Source organism: Loxodonta africana, chromosome 25, assembly GCF_030014295.1.
Source record: "Loxodonta africana isolate mLoxAfr1 chromosome 25, mLoxAfr1.hap2, whole genome shotgun sequence".
Lineage (NCBI taxonomy): Eukaryota > Metazoa > Chordata > Mammalia > Proboscidea > Elephantidae > Loxodonta > Loxodonta africana.
Genome location: NC_087366.1, coordinates 53,259,184 through 53,276,347, shown reverse-complemented (window position 1 = coordinate 53,276,347; position 17,164 = coordinate 53,259,184). Strand labels below are relative to the sequence as shown.

Here is a 17,164-nt window from a genome sequence, read left to right as displayed (position 1 = left end):
ATTACTTTTGTTATAGCTGATTAGTCTTCCTCGCAGCCTAACCAAAACGCTGCCTTAAAGAGTTGTTGTAAAGATCTGAGATTATAAATTGCCAGGTTTAGTGTGTGACACGTTGTAGGTACTCTATCAATGGTATCTATTATTTATTAAATATATACCTTCTGTGTTTTGTGGGTGGGGCACAGTGCTAAATACAAATATGAAAATGGTTTCTGTTATCTGTGGATTCAAGAAAAATACAAGTACTCTTTCAGTTAAAAAAAAACAGCAATAGCTGTTAAGGAATAAAATTTTTCTACTGTCACTCATAATAGTAACAAAAAATATAATTTATCTAGAATGAAACAAGAAATGGGCATGAGGACCCATTTGAGGAGAGTTTACAATTTAACTGAAATGTATAAAAATACATGGAGAGATATTTCATATTGCTTAATGTTGTAAAATGCTTTTCACAAAGGTTAGCTTATAGGTTTCATTAATGTCAAAAATTCAAATGAGATAAAGTATATAATAAAAAAAAGTATTGGTTGCCTGGTCACCTTTCCTGATCCCGGGGTCATTATCCCCAGAGGCAATTACTTTTAATTTTTTTAGAGGTTTCTTCTGGTACATACCTCTATATTTTTTCAATAATTTATGCATGTTATTTCTTGATTTTCAGTTTTGGTCAGTATCTGTTTGACTTTCTACTAAGGCAAATAAGGATTTTGTTCTCACATATTTCCTTCATCAATCCCTTCCCTTCCTCCCTCCCACGCCCAGGTTCCTTCCCCCAGTATGGTTAACACAGGTTAGCCAGCCTCTTCATTGTAATTACGTATTATTCATAGCTGAGTCAGATAATGATTATGGTTATATTCACTTTTTCCTATAACTTGGTTTTCTTGGAGTTCATGGGAAATTTTCTTAATTCTTCTCCATTTTCTCTTTAGAATTTCTGTGGTGTAATATTGAATTTCTTGGATTTTAATCCTCCAAATTTTTATTTTCTTTTGTTAGTTCATACAGGAAATTTCCTAGCTTTATCTTCCAACTTTCCCATTTTATATGTATATATATATATATACACACACACACATATATATATACATATACACACATATATATATACATATATATATGTATGTATGTGTGTGTCTGTGTGTACATATATATTTAAGTTTCTGCTTTCATTCCAACTTTCCAAGGATTTTTTCTTGTTTTCTGAGCATTCGTTTTCATACTCCTCTGTTACCTTTTTACAGATACAGTTCCATCTTGTCTTTCTGAGGATATTACTTTTAGTGTTTTTAAAAAACAATTACTTTGTGCACTGCACTGTCTTTTTGTTGTTCATATTTCCATTTGATTTGGCTTTTGTCTTTCGTATTGGAAGCATTCCTCTAGCTAACACAACGACCTTAGTGGATGCCCTCTGTGCATGGGTTTCACTTTAGGGCTGCTGGCTGAAGACTAGATGTATTTCATGGAGACATCTATGACTCTTAATATTGATAGTTTTTCTCTTGGATGGATTTCTCTTCCCAAAGAGGAACCCTCCTGTCTACTGCCCGGCAGATTTGAGACTAACAGTTTTTGGCAGTTGAATAGGGGAAGCAAGTTAGGGTAGGGGCCTGGTGGTAGTCCCACTGCTTAGTATTTAACTTGTATTTAATTTCCTTCTTTTCAGAATAGTAGGTCCCTGGGCGGCACAAGCAGTTTGCAGTCAGCTGCTAACTTAAAGGTTGGTGATTCACACCCATCCTGCGGTGCTATGGAAGAAAGGCCTAGCAAACTGCTTCCCTAAAAATTACAGCCAAGAAAGCCCCGTGGAGCAGTTCTGCTCTGCAACACATGAGGTTGCCATGAGTCAGAATTGACTCAGTTAGTTTGGTTTTTGGTTTTTATGTTATCCTCACACCTAGTTGTACCTGGGGTTCCTGAGTCTAGAGCTTGTCAGGTTAAGTTGTTTCCAGAGAATGAACTGTACGGGGTAGGAAGGCTGTCCAGGGTCTCACTATTCCTTTTGTGGGGTGTGCCATCGTCCTGATTTTTGTCCCTCCCATAACTCTACTCCATGTTCTGGGCCTTTCTAGGATTCTTTATTATGTATTTCCCTTCTGGTTGGCTTCCTTCTCTTGACTGTAATCAAGTTTCAACTCTCCCTGTTCTACTGAGTCAGAAACTATTCATCCCTCTGCTTTCCAGCTTTCAAAATTTCCTAACTTTTGCCTTCTTTAATCTCCAATCTTTATCCTTGGTGTTTACTTTAAAAAAATTCCTCTACTGTCATTTTAGTGGGGTTTTGGGAAAGGGAGATAAATGCATGTATGTAAGTCTACTCTTTTTCCAGAATCTTTCAATTTTTTAAAAATAGTAAACATAGTTTAAGCAAAGTACAGTGAAGCTTGTGAGAGCTGGAATTCAAAGGGACTGCCTTGTTTTTCTGGCTCTCACGAGTTTTCCACCTTTGATGGGATGTAGTCACCATTTTTCTGTCACTCTCTATTTTGTGGAATATACTTGCGATTTCCTTCTCTGACAGGTTCCTGCCTTACATGGGTTCCGGCTTTCACAGGTTTTACTGTAATAGCATAAAAACAAAAATACTGCTCAGAGGAGCTAGTTTCGTGGCAAGCCTCACTTGAGAATGCTCATTTTCCCCTTTGGCTCCAGCATCTTTACCCATTTGTATACCTTTGAGGTTGGGAATGCTCACTTGGCACCTGGCAAATCATGAGCTTCTGACTACTGAAAATCTCCAGTGCCAGGCAGACCCGTTTTCCTTCCTAAGCCATTTCTAAAATATGTCTTAATAAATTTCTAGTCCACAACTTATATGGAATCCAAATCAGCGGAAATTTTAGAGATAAATAGAACTTGAGCTGTATGCCGTATGTATCCCATAGGATGCCTCCAGTTGCAAGTACCAGAAAATCTAACTCCAGCTGACTAAAACAGTAAAGGGGATTTATTAGTTTCCCAGGAAGCTGAGAGATAAGTCAGTCTTCAGATGCTGTTTGATCAAGCCTCAGGATCTTTCTCTGCATTCTCTCAGCTCTGCTGTAATCTACATGTTGACTTTGTTTATTTGGCTGGTTTTCCTCATGGCTGCAAAATGACTACAGCAATTCCAGGTGTCATGTTTGGTACCACTACTGGTACATGTTTTAACAATTGTTTTGCAGTAGGCCAGGGGCTGCTGGTGCTACATCTCCCACCAGTTGTGGGATGCTCAGGGCAAGGTCATTCCTGGAGTGAGTCTTGGCTGTGTGCCATCAGTAGCCAGTACTCCCAACAGCTGGGAGATTGAATCCTTAGGGGCACAATCTGGGTGGTACACCATAGTGTCCACTAAACGGGGATTTCAGGTGTTCTAGAGTGCCTTATTGCCAGGAACAAAAGCTAGCCCAGGCTTGTAAAGCGTGAATTCTTATGTGGACTCCTCTTTCTATAGGTAACATGTTTGGATATGATTTCTCTGAGTCTTTAAAGTCTTCATTTTCACCAGAGATTTTGTTTTCAAAGAAGAACTGTATAAATCATGAATTGTGTCACTAAGATGAAAGATAGTGATTTTGAGATAAACCTAGGCATTATCGATTTATTACCTTAAGGAGTGGATACTGCTTTTTGGTGATACAGTTTTTATTTTTTGGAAGTTTTTAATAGGGTGGTGTTATTGGTAGCTTATTTAAAAATACTTTTTAAAGACCCAAGATCTGAAGCTTTAGTTACATTCATGAATCATGAACAAGAAAAGCCAAAACACATGCTAAAAGCTAATAATAATAACAATTATATATATAAAAACAACTGTATTGAGATATATTTTATCATAAAATCCACCCATTTACGGTATACAGCTCAGTGGTTTTTAATAGAGTTGTGCAACCATTACCACGTCTCATTTTTGAACATTTTCAACACCCCAAAAAAGAAATCCTGCACCCATTAGCAGTCACTCCCCATTCCTGGCCCCTCCTTCCAGCCTTAGGTGACCGCTAATCTGCTTTCTGTCTCTATCAATTTGCCTTTTCTGGACATTTCACATAAATGGAATCATAGGTGACCTTATGTGACTGGATTCTTTCATTAAATGTTCTTATTCGGCTTTATATTACTCAGTAGTAACGCTTTCACCTGTAATCAGGGAGAGTTGGAATATTGCAGAGCAAAGCCGAGACTCCTCCGATGCCATGTCTCTACCTCCTGTCGCTGTTACTCCATCAGCTGTGGCCTGCTGAGTCAGCAACCGTCTTGTGTCAGTGAGGTGGCTCTCCGTTAGTAGTTGGGTGAATTCATCAGCAATGGATGAAGTAAGCCCAGTGATGTATTCATCCATTCAAATGACTTTGTAGAAGGATAGGATTAGGATATCACAGAGCCTTCAACCTGCTCTCAGGCAGAACAGCATCCCAAGGAATATTAGGTATGTGATTTTTTTAAGAAAAGTAATCGAGCCCAGTTTTTCTTTTGTCATGTGATTCTAACGTTATCTTAGTACCATTTTTTATTAATTTTGCAATATACGAGTCACTATGCTAAGCATGTCACATGAATTATCCCTCATTTTCCTAATAGCCATGTCAGGTAGGAAGGATTAACCCCATTTCAGAGGTACAGAAAACGAAACCAAGCGGTTGAGTCAAAGGTCCATGACCACTAAGTGGCATTCACATGCTGATGTGTGCCGGTTTTAATGTTCATGCAATTCTGGATGGCTGTTTCCCGGTTGGTTTTTTATATTCTGTAATATTGGTATTAACCACTGCATTGGGAAGAAAGTTTCTTGGAACGAGTTGGTTATGATTCGAACGATATCTTCACGAAAAGCAATAGAGCTGTGTAAACTGGGTGCCCTACGGCACAATAGTATTCCTACTTAATAGCGTGAATGAGGAACTACACAGACCCAAGTTATTGCCACAGATGATACTTCTGCCTTTTTTTCTTCTGTTAACATTTACCGAGTGTTTATGATGCACCAGCCTCTGTGCTGAACGCATTACCTCGTTGGAATGTGTTGTCTTAATCCTTTGAAATAAGGACGTTTAGTGTTCTCATTTTCCAGATAAAGCAGGTGAGGCTTCAGGAAGTTAAGATTCTTGCCCTAAGTTTTTAGCTAAGAAAAAAGACAGAGCTGGGATTTCAACCCACGCATTCTGGTTCTTGAGCCCACATTCCTAACACTGTATGCTATGCTGACTCTCTGTCCTTGAACATTTATGATAGTCATTGTTACTTGTTTTTGGTAAACTTGATCTTTCCATTCCTGTGCTGTTTCTACTTAGTAGTGATCTTTATCTTCTCGCCTCTAGTCTTTCCAGTTCTGATAGAGTGGTAGATGGATATGAGTCATTAATAATTGTTGATTAGTTGTACTTTAGTAAGACAATTTGAAAGATGTCAAATGTGTGATCAAACCAGTTCTAAACAAAATATTCATTATAAATGCTTTTCCATTGCAATAGCAACACGTTCATTTCATTGTAAGCAACGAGGTTTATACTCACTGATGTTTCTTTCCTTTTCTTCTTTAAATTTTTTGCTTTCAATTCTGTCGTACATAGGGTTGCTATGAGTCAGAACCCACTTGAGAACACCTAACAATAACAACGTCCCTAATTATCATGTGAAAGTAATTACCTTTTGGAAGGAGTTTTAGGCATCAGCAGAGATGCCTGTGAAATTATTTCTAGAGGCTCGGGGGTCAAAAACTGCGCTGTGTGTGTATGTGAAGCCCTAAAGGTAAATCTGACGTACCTTTAAGGGTGAGGGCAGGAAGGGGCACCCTCTAATCTAGTTTTGTTCGACTAATTCCGGTCATCTTTGGCTCCTTTCGGGAAGAGGAGCCCAGGAATGGAGAGCTATATCTTTTAGCTGCGTAGTTTCGAGAGCTGCTGGTACAGGAGAACAGGCATTCCATCCCGGCTGGCTCCTTTCAGGGTCTCTGCATAGTTGCACCTTAGCGTGTGTCTGCCAGGGAGGCTATCTTTCCATCCACCCTTCCATCTCCGATTTCAAGGTCCACTTCCTTAGATCTTGACTTTTCCTTTTCTTTAGTATCCTACTGATGTGTTCCATAGATATTTGGGCATACCTGTGCATGTTTAATTATTTAGTAATATTTTCCTAAGGAAGCCCCTTCTCTGGAATTTTGGAGTGCATTACTTCTTAATCTCCTATAAAAGGCTCTCCTGAGGAAGTATTTCATTAGAAAACATAAAGGGTAATGGAGTCTTCATTTATGTACTCCCTGTAACCTACTTTTCTAGGCTAAACGAACCCGGGGCTTTGCTAAAAACCTCAAAAAGTTGTAATATTTGACATATTTTCCATTTTTTTCCTGAAACACTTGCATGTTTTAGATGTTCTTAGGCCCCTCTTATTATATGCAATTTGGAGTATGGTCATTTAAAATTTAGAAGGAATGATTAGAGTTGGGTACCTCTTTTTCATTCTTAAATTTACGTACATGAAATTACAATTTAGTCTGTGTCAAACCTGTTGCTGTCGAGTTGATTGATATTCATAGCGACCCTATTGAACAGGGTAAAACTGTCCCATAGGGTTTCTAAGGCTGTAAATCTTTATGGAAGCAGACTGCCATGCCTTTCTCCTGTGGAGCAGCCGATGGGCTCCAACAACCACCAGCCTTTTGGTTGGCAGCTGAGCCCTTAACCACTCTGCCAGCAGCGCTTCTTTTAGTTTTTAGTCTGTGTAGGGAGTGACTATTCTTAGTAACAAAGAGTAGTTAGTCTGTCTCTGGTATTAAAATTTCATGGGGGAGCGTGATTAGGAAAAAAAGGTCTGAAAAAAGCACTGTAAGGGTTTGATAATGAAAAAAAAGTTGAGAAACAGTGATCTCTAGTGTAGCATCTAGTGTATAGACAGCATTGTAAAGCAGAACCCACCTGTGCAGGGTAAGCGTTATTGCCTAGTTCCTGTATACTCTGCGTTTTTACATTCTGGACACTAGCCGTGATGGTTAAAGTTAAGTGTCAGCTTGGCTAGGCTATGATTCTCAGTGGTGTGGCAGATATTGGACTAATTGCTCTTCCATAATATAATGTGATGTAATCACTTCCATGGTGAGATCTGCTCCAAGCAGCCAATCAGTTGAAAGAGGAGTTTCCTTGGGGGGTGTGGCCTGCCTCCAGTGTATAAATGGATGTTCCAGCAAGGATTCACTCTCGCACAGAGTCCTGCATCCGACTCGTTATCATTGGAGCCCCAGTTTGTGGAATGTGAGCCAGCAGCCTGCCGCCTGACCTGCTGATTTTGGGTTTGTCAGCCCCTGCCACCATGTGAGTCAGGAGAAGCCTCCAGCCTGACGTCTGACTCATGGACTTGGGACTTGCCAGCCTCTACAACCACGTGAGCCATTTCCTTGAATTAAATCTCTCTCTGTACATTTATGTATATGCATTTCACTGGTTTTGCTCCTCTCGAGAACCCAGCCTAAGACACTAACCTACCTTAGTGGCAAAATATCTAATTTCATTTAATGGAAAGCCTTGTGATAATATAGCATATATTGATTTCCTTCCCTGAATCTACATATTAACCATGTGATTATTTAGAGTCCATAACACTTAAATTTTTTTTTTGTTATATGAGAGATACCTGTTGTCATTGGAAAAAATTAGAATACTGCAGAAGGTTTATGTTTATTAATACACTTTATTTTTTAGAGCAGTTTTAGCTTTACAGAAAAGTTAAGCAGATAGTGCAGAGAGCCCCCACATGCTCTCTGTCTCCACTGCTCAGTGGGCCTTGTTGTTAACATTAACATCCTGCAGCAGTGTGGTGCATCTGTTACAACTGAAGAACCAATACTGATACGTTGTTATTAACATATTATCAACATTATTGAAGTCCATGGTTTATAGGCACCAGGGTGGCACAGATGGTTAAATGCTCAACTACTAGTGGAAAGGTTGGTGGTTCAAACCACCCAGTGGCACCTTGGAAGACAGGACTGGTGATTTGCTTCTGAAAGGTCACAGCCTTGGAAATCCTATAGAGTAGTCCTACTCTGCACACATAGGGTTGCTATGAGCCTGAATCGACTCAATGGCAACTAACAACCACAATAATAGTCTACACAAGGGTTCACTGTGTTGTACAGTCTATGGGTTTTGACAAAGACATAATGTCACCTATCTACCACTATATCATCCAAATAGTTTCACTGCCCTAAAGATCCCCTGTGGAGTTTTGAAGTGAAAATAAGTCCTTTTCTGCCAGCCTTCCCAGTCTGACTCCTCAGAGAAGCCACACATTTCCTTGTGTATCTTCTCAGAATTGTCTTGCTATTTGGCCTTTTAGCGAAACAGTCTATTTTGGATCTCTTTCCATATAAGTGCACATAGATGCCTCATTTTTTCCGGTGGCAGCATAGTAAACCATCTTGAAGCCTTTTAAAGGAAGGGATTATAGGTGAATCTGAGGACCGGGCCCACAGTGCATTTGTTGTCGAGCCATGCTCTGAGAAGAATAATGCGTAAGGCAGCGTATCCGATGCTTTACAATAGCACCACTTTGGTATGGAAGTTAAATGTTATAACGTATAATTTAAGCTTTTAGGATTATTGAACACATAATAACATGTTATTAACTAGAAGATGAAGCGAGTGCTCTGATATATGTGCATATATGTATTATGTTCATTTTATAAGCACCTTTGTCTAAATAGAAAAGCTTTTACTTAGTATTGTATAAGACTTAATAGTGCTTCTTCTTCCTTGATATTTTAAACCTTTAAGCAGCTTTCCTTGATTCTATGATTAAATGCTTGTCAAAAACAAGTATATCATGCTTCCTCTTTGAAATACGGAGCTGGAGAAATGTGAATCAGTCAGTGAAGTTCTAAGAATATTTCATGAAAAAAGTCAATTTTAAGCTTTCCCATAAACTTTAAGAGTATTCGCCATTAAAATATTTCTGGAGATTCATGCACGATAAATTCTTGATAGTCTTCATTTTAGAATTCAGAACCATTATTGTTTAATTGACCTGGCAGACTTTTTAACCTAACTGTGGAAGAAGTAGAGCTTAGTGACAATTCAGATAAACAGCCTGTTGTTTTGCTGTATTCTGTCTGTCATTTCACTGCATGGAAAATAGGATGCTTTATTAGAAACCGTGGGATAAATTTATTTCTCTTGACTTTTTTTTCCCTTACCTTTCTTATGCATCACTGGATAATTCTGATGATGTGAACTTTGGTGAAAGATTTAAAAATCCCTTTAAAGATAAGTTGATGGAACTAATTTTGTCTCATGGGGCGGTCTAGCAAGGAATGGAGAAGTTTAGGCGTTTGAGAGGCAAGTTTAGGAGTGTACTGCTGATTTCAGCTGCCAAGACAATGGAGAGGGAGAGAATCATTTTGGTAATTATTGTCTGCGCTTAAAAAGATTATAGACTTGAAGTTTTTATTTTGATTGATAGAAGAAGTTCTTTTAGAAAAATACTGTTTGACCGTTTATTTGCATTGATTGAAATTTCGTGTGTTTGGTATGTACTTGAAAGATCTAATCTAATTTATAACTGGCCAAGTTTGAAAGAAGATGCCTGTGTCATAGTGCTGTGATGCAGACTGAAAAGCATCAGCCCACCCACAATGGAAGTTTGAGGCAGTTAAAACAACCATGAATCTGTCTCAGAGGAAAGAGGCAAAATGCATGCTAAAAATTATTCCTGCTCATTTTTCTCAGAGTGATCAAATTATTTGGTAACAGAAAATAGTATTAGTTTCTCTTAAGTTTAGCCACCAAATCCAGGTTATAATTTCCAGTGTTCTTTAATTAGCTACTGAGTTCAGAGACAAGAGTAAAGAGAAAATGGGAACGACCCAGCAATCCCACTTCTTGGAATATATCCTAGAGAAATAAGAGCCTTTACACGAACAGATATATGCTCACCCATGTTTGTTGCAGCACTGTTTACAATAGCAAAAACATGGAAGCAACCAAAGTGCCCATCAACGGATGAATGGATAAATAAATTATGGTATATTCACACAATGTAATACCACGCATCGATAAAGAACTGTGATGAATCTGTGAAAATTTCATAAGATGGAGGAACCTGGAAGGCATTATGCTGAGTGAAATTAGTCAGTTGCAAAAGGACAAATATCGTATAAGACCACTACTATAAGAACTTGAGAAATAGTTTAAACTGAGAAGAACACATTCCTTTGTGGTTACGAGAGGGGAGAGGGAGAGAGGATGGGAGGGGGTGTTTACTAATTAGATAGTGGATAAGAACTACTTTAGGTGAACGGAAGGACAACACTCAATACAGGGGAGGTCAGCACAGTTGGACTAAACCAAAAGCAAAGAAGTTCCCTGAATAAACTAAATGCTTCGAAGGTCAGTGAAGCAGGGGCAGGGGTTTGGGGACCATGGTTTCTGGGGACATCTAAGTCAATTGGCATAATAAAATCTGTTAAGAAAACATTCTGCATCCCACTTTGAAGACTGGCATCTGGGGTCTTAAGCACTAGCAAGTGGCCATCTAAGAAGCATCAGTGAGTGTCAGCCCACCTGGATCAAAGGAGAATGAAGAACACCAAGGACACAACGTAATTATGAGCCCAGGAGACAGAAAGGGCCACATGAACCAGAAACTACATCATCCTGAGACCAGAAGAACTAGATGGTGCCTAGCCACAACCGATGACTGCCCTGACAGGGAACACAACAGAGAACCCCTGAGGGAGCAGAACAGTGGGTGCAGACCCCAAATTCTCATAAAAAGACCAGGCTTAATGGTCCGACTGAGACTAGAAGGACCCTGGTGGTCATGGCCCCCAGACCTTCTATTGGCCCAGGACAGGAACCATTCCTGAAGCCAACTTGTCAGACATGGATTGGACTGGACAATGGGTTGGAGAGGGATGCTGGTGAGGAGTGAGCTACTTGTATCAGGTGGACACTTGAGACTATGTTGGCATCTCCTGCCTAGAGGGGAGATGAGAAGGTAGAGGGGGTTAGAAGCTGGTGAAATGGATATAAAAAGAGAGAGTGGAGGGAGGGAGCAGGCTGTCTCATTAGGGGGAGAGTAATTGGGAGTATGCAGCAAGGTGTATATAAGTTTTTGTGTGGGAGACTGACTTGATTTGTAAACTTTCACTTAAAGCACAATAAAAACTTAAAAAAAAGAAGAGAAAATGGGATTAAATTTGGTTTTCCATATTCTTTCTTTATCACCAACCATCAGCTTTTATTTACAGTGTATTTAGGAGGTACTTAAAAAGAAAACAGCTGAAACACCAAAACCACATTTCTGTGTATAACTATACCATTTAGTTCAGTATTTTCTATGCATGTGTGATACAAATCTTGGGACAGAGATTTTATCTTATTTTTCTTTGAGACTGGAGCACCTAGCACAGTGACAAGGCATATAAGGTGTTATTAATGAATGTTTGAATGAATGAATGATATATACCGATTCATGAAATGGGATAAATACCATTTTTGTTTGTAAATCTTTCTTTTATGAGTATGATGTTTTATTTGCTTTCTATAAATATTTGACTTTTTCCTTTTAAAAGCTTACTATATGTGAAACATTATTTTAAGAAATTTCTTTTTAAATAGAATTCCATAACGAATAGATCAAGGTATTTTTAACATTTACATAGTGCTTACTATGTGTCTGGTGCCGTTTTCAATAAATCGTTTAATCCTCATGAAAACCCGAAGAGGTAATCTGGTGCAGTGAATTCCCTTCTTTGGGTTTTGCCCTTGGTTTTTGGGAAAATAACCGTAGGGATTTCCTAAGTAATTAAGGTGTATTGACTACACCTGAGAATTTGCTAGGTCCTGGTCTGGCTAGGGAACCCCCCTGGTGACTGGTAGTGAGCACGTGGGCTGACTGATAAAAGCCCTGAAACACGGGTCCTCAGAGAGCTATTCTGTTCCAGGAGCTGCCCTGGTTGAAGGGAGAGATGTGCTCTCCTTGAGAAAATGGAAGCTTGGCTTCAGGGAACCTTCTAGACTTCGCTTGTGTACCTCTTCCTGACACTGACATTCTTTTACTCTTGAGTTGTATCCTTTTACCTTAATAAACCACATAACCTTAAATGTCCTTGAATTCTATGCGATATTACAGCAAATTATCAAACCTAGCAGAGAAATAGAGTAGGGGGTAGGGAGGCTGGTATCAGAGATAGTAGAGAAGTGGGAGAATGGAAATTAGGAGGTACTGGTCTCTACCCAGCTTAGGCAAGTGTTACAGAGCTCTTTAGCTCTGCCAGTGTAAGTATCCAGAGGCACCCCACTCCGCCAGCAAGCCTCCTGCCCAAAAGCACTCAGTGCTGTCTCTCCATGACTTGGCACACCCACTGTAGCTGCCTCATTCTGTGGACCAGGAAGCCCATTGTACTGTCTCTCACTGGTCTCCTGATTCTGCTGTTGGTGTTTCTCTGCTGCTGCTTTTTCGCCATCTTGCACCATCTCCAGTGTGTTTAACAGCTCTCTCTGCCTCCTAGGTCTAGGTGGTTCTCAGTGCAGGGACCCTGGGTCCAAAGGATGTGCTCCACTCCTGGCTCTTCTTCTTGATTATAGTGAGGTCCTATCTTTCTGCTTCTCTTAAGCTTATCAGGATGGCAAAACTGAATCCCTCATTAGGGTTCCATATACCTTATTTGCATGGTCCCAACTCCACAAGGATTCTGTGTACCTTATTTGCATTATTAGCAAGCTGTCCAATCCCCTTGGTGGGCCACAAGCATCTTATTTGCCTAGTCCCACCCAGTCATTTTGTAGAAGTCACGGATTATGGATGGCCAGAAGGGCCACATTAAGTAATTCACTGCTTCACAGACTCCTGGTGGTCCTTATTTGAGAAGATGGTTACTAGTATTATTCCATTTACAGGAGGAAACTGAGGCACAGATAAGTTAACTAACTTGCTGAAGGTTATCCAGGTAGTAAGTGTCACATCTGGGATTTGAACTTATGTGGTCTGGTTACAGTCTATGCATTTAACCGCTATGCTAGACAGACTCCTATTTTTAATAAACATCAGTTCTAAAAATTATTTCCATTACTCAGAAAACTGCCCAGGCTAGTGGGACTAATGTTACTATTTATAGAAAAAATTGAAAAATAGAAATGCCTTAATATAATTATGCTAAGAAGTCCTATGGAAACCCTGGTGGTGTAGTGGTTAAGTGTTACAGCTGCTAACCAAAAGGTCGGCAGTTCAAATCCACCAGGCGCTCCTTGGAAACTGGGGGGCAGTTCTGCTCTGTCCTGTAGTGTCGCTATGAGTCAGAATTGACTCGATGGGAGTGGGTTTTTTTTTGATGGTTTAAGAAGTTCTACAGTAATAAGACCTGGTTTAGCTTTGTTTTGTTTAACTCAGCATTTTGCACGTTTCTTTGAACTCAGAGCCTTTTTTGTCCATTAATACCGGTTGGTTGTCTGATGCACTTTGTGCTCTGAAGACTACTCTTTGTGAAATAATGCTGTACACTACAGCAGTGTTACAGATCTGTTATTTTGATGAGATTTCAGAATAATGTTCCATCAAAAATTATTCTACCATTATTAGCTCATAGCTGAGAAGTTGTTTTTAGGGAATGACATTTAGAAATTGTTAAAAATTTAAGATGCACTGAATATTGCTTGAATTTATATACCACGATACCTGTATATTTACAACAGACTTTTAATCTCTTTACTTGATGTGTAATGATAGAATCCTTATTAATTGCCATTGAGTCAGCTCCAACTCATGGTGACCTTATGTATAATAGAATGAAATGTTGCCTGGCTCTGGGCCATCTTCGTTGGTGTGTATTAATCCCACCAACTGTTTGTCCGTTTGTTGTACTGTGGTGGCTTGCATGTTGCTTTGATGCTGGAAGCTATGCCACCACCTGGGTTATCCATGGTGGACAGAATTCAGTGGGGCTTCCACACTAAGACAAAATAGGCCTGGTCATCTACTTCCAAAAATTAGCCAGTGAAAACCCTGTGGATCACAACAGAATATTGTTTGAGAAAATGGAAAACCTTATTCCAGCTCATCAGGGAAGCCATGTCAATCCAAGGTAGTGCATCTAAATTAGACTAACAGAGTATTTCCAAGTAGTAGATCCTGGGTGGAAATTCTTTACCGAATATGTAATGGTGACTTGTAAGTACTAGTTTCAGTTGCAAATATGTTGGTACTTCTGAAATACTTGATGATTTTAGAATATTTCCTTAAAAAGTTTTAGCTTTTATTTCATGAATCTTATTTACAGCATTTGCTTGTTAAATCATTTCTTTATAGATTAGCTTGTTTCAGATTCTTAAGGTGGTATGTATTGTAAAACCTTAACTATTTAGTGATCTGCATTGAAAACCTTACAGGGTGTAGTTCTACCCTGACACACACGGGGTTGCCATGAATCGGAATCGACTTGACGGCGGTGGGTTTAGTTTGGTTTATCCTACTTGAGAGTAGAATGAAACCTGAAAATAAGACAGGGGAGGGATCTTCTCTAATGGTGAAGTAAAAAAAAAATCCCTTTTGAGAATAATAAATAATAGTACAAAAGAAGCAAAGGCTTGACTGTTACCACCAAAAAGGAGTGATGAATAACTGACAAACCAAAAGGAAAGGCAGCTGCTGGCTGAGTTCTGTGAAAGTCCAAACTGAAGGCCGAGAAGTTTTAGTCACAGTAGTAATCAAAAGGTAAGAAAGAAAAAAATGAAAAGATATAGGAAAGAAGAGATTAATAGAGGTGGTTGCAGCACCTAAGATATGGTTAGAGACGGGGGAGGCCCGAAACAGGTGCCACCCTGCCGGAAAGTCAACACCGAAAGCTGTAAAAGCGTCAGCAGCAAAAGCAGATAAATGGCGTCACTACCGTGAGTACCACCAAAGATACTGGTATATTACACCAGTATGATTTGGGGGCTGGGAAGAACGCCCGTGGGGTTACAGTGCTACCTTCTTTTATGCTACAGGTTCATCTCTAGAATATATACACAATAGCTCATTCCCTGGTCTACTTTGTTGTTACATTTTTTAAAATAGCATTTTCACTTTTATTTCTTAGAATTCCCATCCTGTCAGTGGTTCTTACCAGGTGTTCATGGAGCTGGTGTGGTGAGGTCCACTTCCCCCCTTGCTTCCTTTTGATACTTTGTATTCCTTTGTGGTAGAAGAGAGCATAGTGGTAACATCCCACTTTATAAGCATGGGGAAATCAAGGTGAAGGGGAGCTGGCTTCCTGCAACGACTGAAAGGAAGGCGGCTTTCAAGTGGAATTTAGAAACCAGGAGTTTGCTGCTTTTATAGAGAAAAAATATGGTGGCTAATTGAGCAGGTTTTCTGAATTTAACTTTTTTATGCTCGATTCTGCACTTCATAAATCTTTAAAGTATTATCTATATCAGTACTGACTAATCTGCTTTTAGTTATATAATGGAGAGCTGATCCAGCCTTTTCTTTTAAGAAAATCCTTGATGTGTTAGACCGTTGAAACAGATTCTGACATTTGGTGTTCATTAATGTTGTAACCGAAACGAAAACATTTTAATGGGTGGTTCCCGAGTATTTCGAAGTTAGTGTGACTTTGCTGGGAAGGTATTTAAGCTGTAGCATCGATGGCAAGGAGGCCGTGAGCCAGTTTTCCAAGCTGTTTCTAAGTATGCCATTTGAGTTTTTCAGAATGCAAGAAACACATTGTGTGGCATTGTGCCATGTGGCAAGGAAGCAGAATGAAACAATTACCATGGGATTTGTATTGGTAATTGTATTTCTGAGTAGTTTAAGATACTGTGAAGTGGATTTAGAATAACTTCCCAGTGTGTTCAACAGTTGCTTTATTTTAGTTGTAGACCATGAAAGAGATATTTTGAATATAAAGAAGGATGGAAATTGCCGGGTATTAACAAAACTTGAATCTCAGCATTTAGGGTTAGTTAATTGACCTGACTAAGTGGATGCTTCAGCTTTTCGACTGTACATTTCAAGAAAACTGCTAATTGTCGTTGATCTATTAAGGTAAAATAATGACTTTCTGTAATCCAGTGACTAAACAAAGGTAAAACCTCCACTAAGATACCAAGTTGTTTATTTTTGGCAGGGCAAAGAGTATTTTTCTTTTAAAGAATACTTAGTATACTTTGTTTGTGATAAATGCACCCCCAGAAGACACAAGTGTTAATAATTTTATATGTGCATTCAAAATTGATTTGGTACTTTGTCATCCTAAAACAAAAGAAAGAAAAAAAAAAAACGAAGACAGAGTAATTACATTGTTTCTAAATATAATCTAATGGTTTATCTGTGTGTTTTGACCTTTAACCATACTGTTGCTTGCAAGGGCTCTCTTATTTTTCCTCACCATAAGAGTATTTTTGTTCAGAGTTGTTTGGATTTGTGTAATCTTTTAATCTAAGGTAACACAAGACTTAAAAAGACAGAATCACACAGCTATTAGATCTGTTTTCAACAGGTGTTTTTAAAGTGTGTAGGTTTGCAATATTGTTCACATTAGTATACTGCACATTTCTTAAGACCGTTTTATGACTTAATGGTTATTTGAGCAATATGTTTACATCATTTTGAATTATTTTTATTATGACTGTGAACCGATTTGTTTGTGTGTATGTATTTGTGTGTTTTGTCTCTATCTGAATCTGAACAAGACAGTTTAATGCCAGATGGGGGCAGTGGTGATTCAATGGTAGAATTCTCATCCTCCATGCAGGAAACCGAGGTTCAATTCCTGGCCAGTGCACCTCGCTCATGGTCACCACCCATCTGTCAGTGGAGGCTTACATTTTGCTATGATGCTGAACAGGCTTCAGTGGGGCTTCCAGCCTAAGATGGACTAGGAAGAAAGGCTAGTGATCTACTTCCAAAAATCAGCCAGTGAGAGCCGTGTGGATCACAACAATCTGATCTACAACAGATCTTGGGGATGGTGCAGGACTGGGCAGCATTTAGTTCCATCATTGCCAAGGGTTGGGGGCTCAGTTGATAGCAGCTGACAGCAACCTAAGATAATAATTTTGAAGCCTTACTCTTTACTTTTTTTTTGGAAACCCTGGTCGCACAGTGGTTAAGAGCTACGGCTGCTAACCAAGAGGTCTGCAGTTCAAATCCACCAGGTGCTCCTTGGAAACTCTATGGGGCAGTTCTAGTCTGTGTTATTGGG

General features: G+C 39.3%; 1 protein-coding gene across 18 annotated transcripts in view; it reads left to right on the top strand.

The window, feature by feature from the left end:
• Positions 1-17,164, top strand: part of DISP1 (dispatched RND transporter family member 1) — a 210,291-nt gene that overhangs the window by 40,050 nt on the left and 153,077 nt on the right. For 12 of the 18 annotated variants that reach the window (XM_064276860.1, XM_064276867.1, XM_064276865.1 and 9 more), the window contains one exon: positions 7,187-7,362. The exons of the other annotated variants lie outside the window; for them this stretch is intronic. The gene's annotated coding sequence lies outside the window, so the exon portion shown is untranslated. The remainder of the gene's footprint in view (positions 1-7,186; positions 7,363-17,164) is intronic. 18 annotated transcript variants of the gene reach the window in all.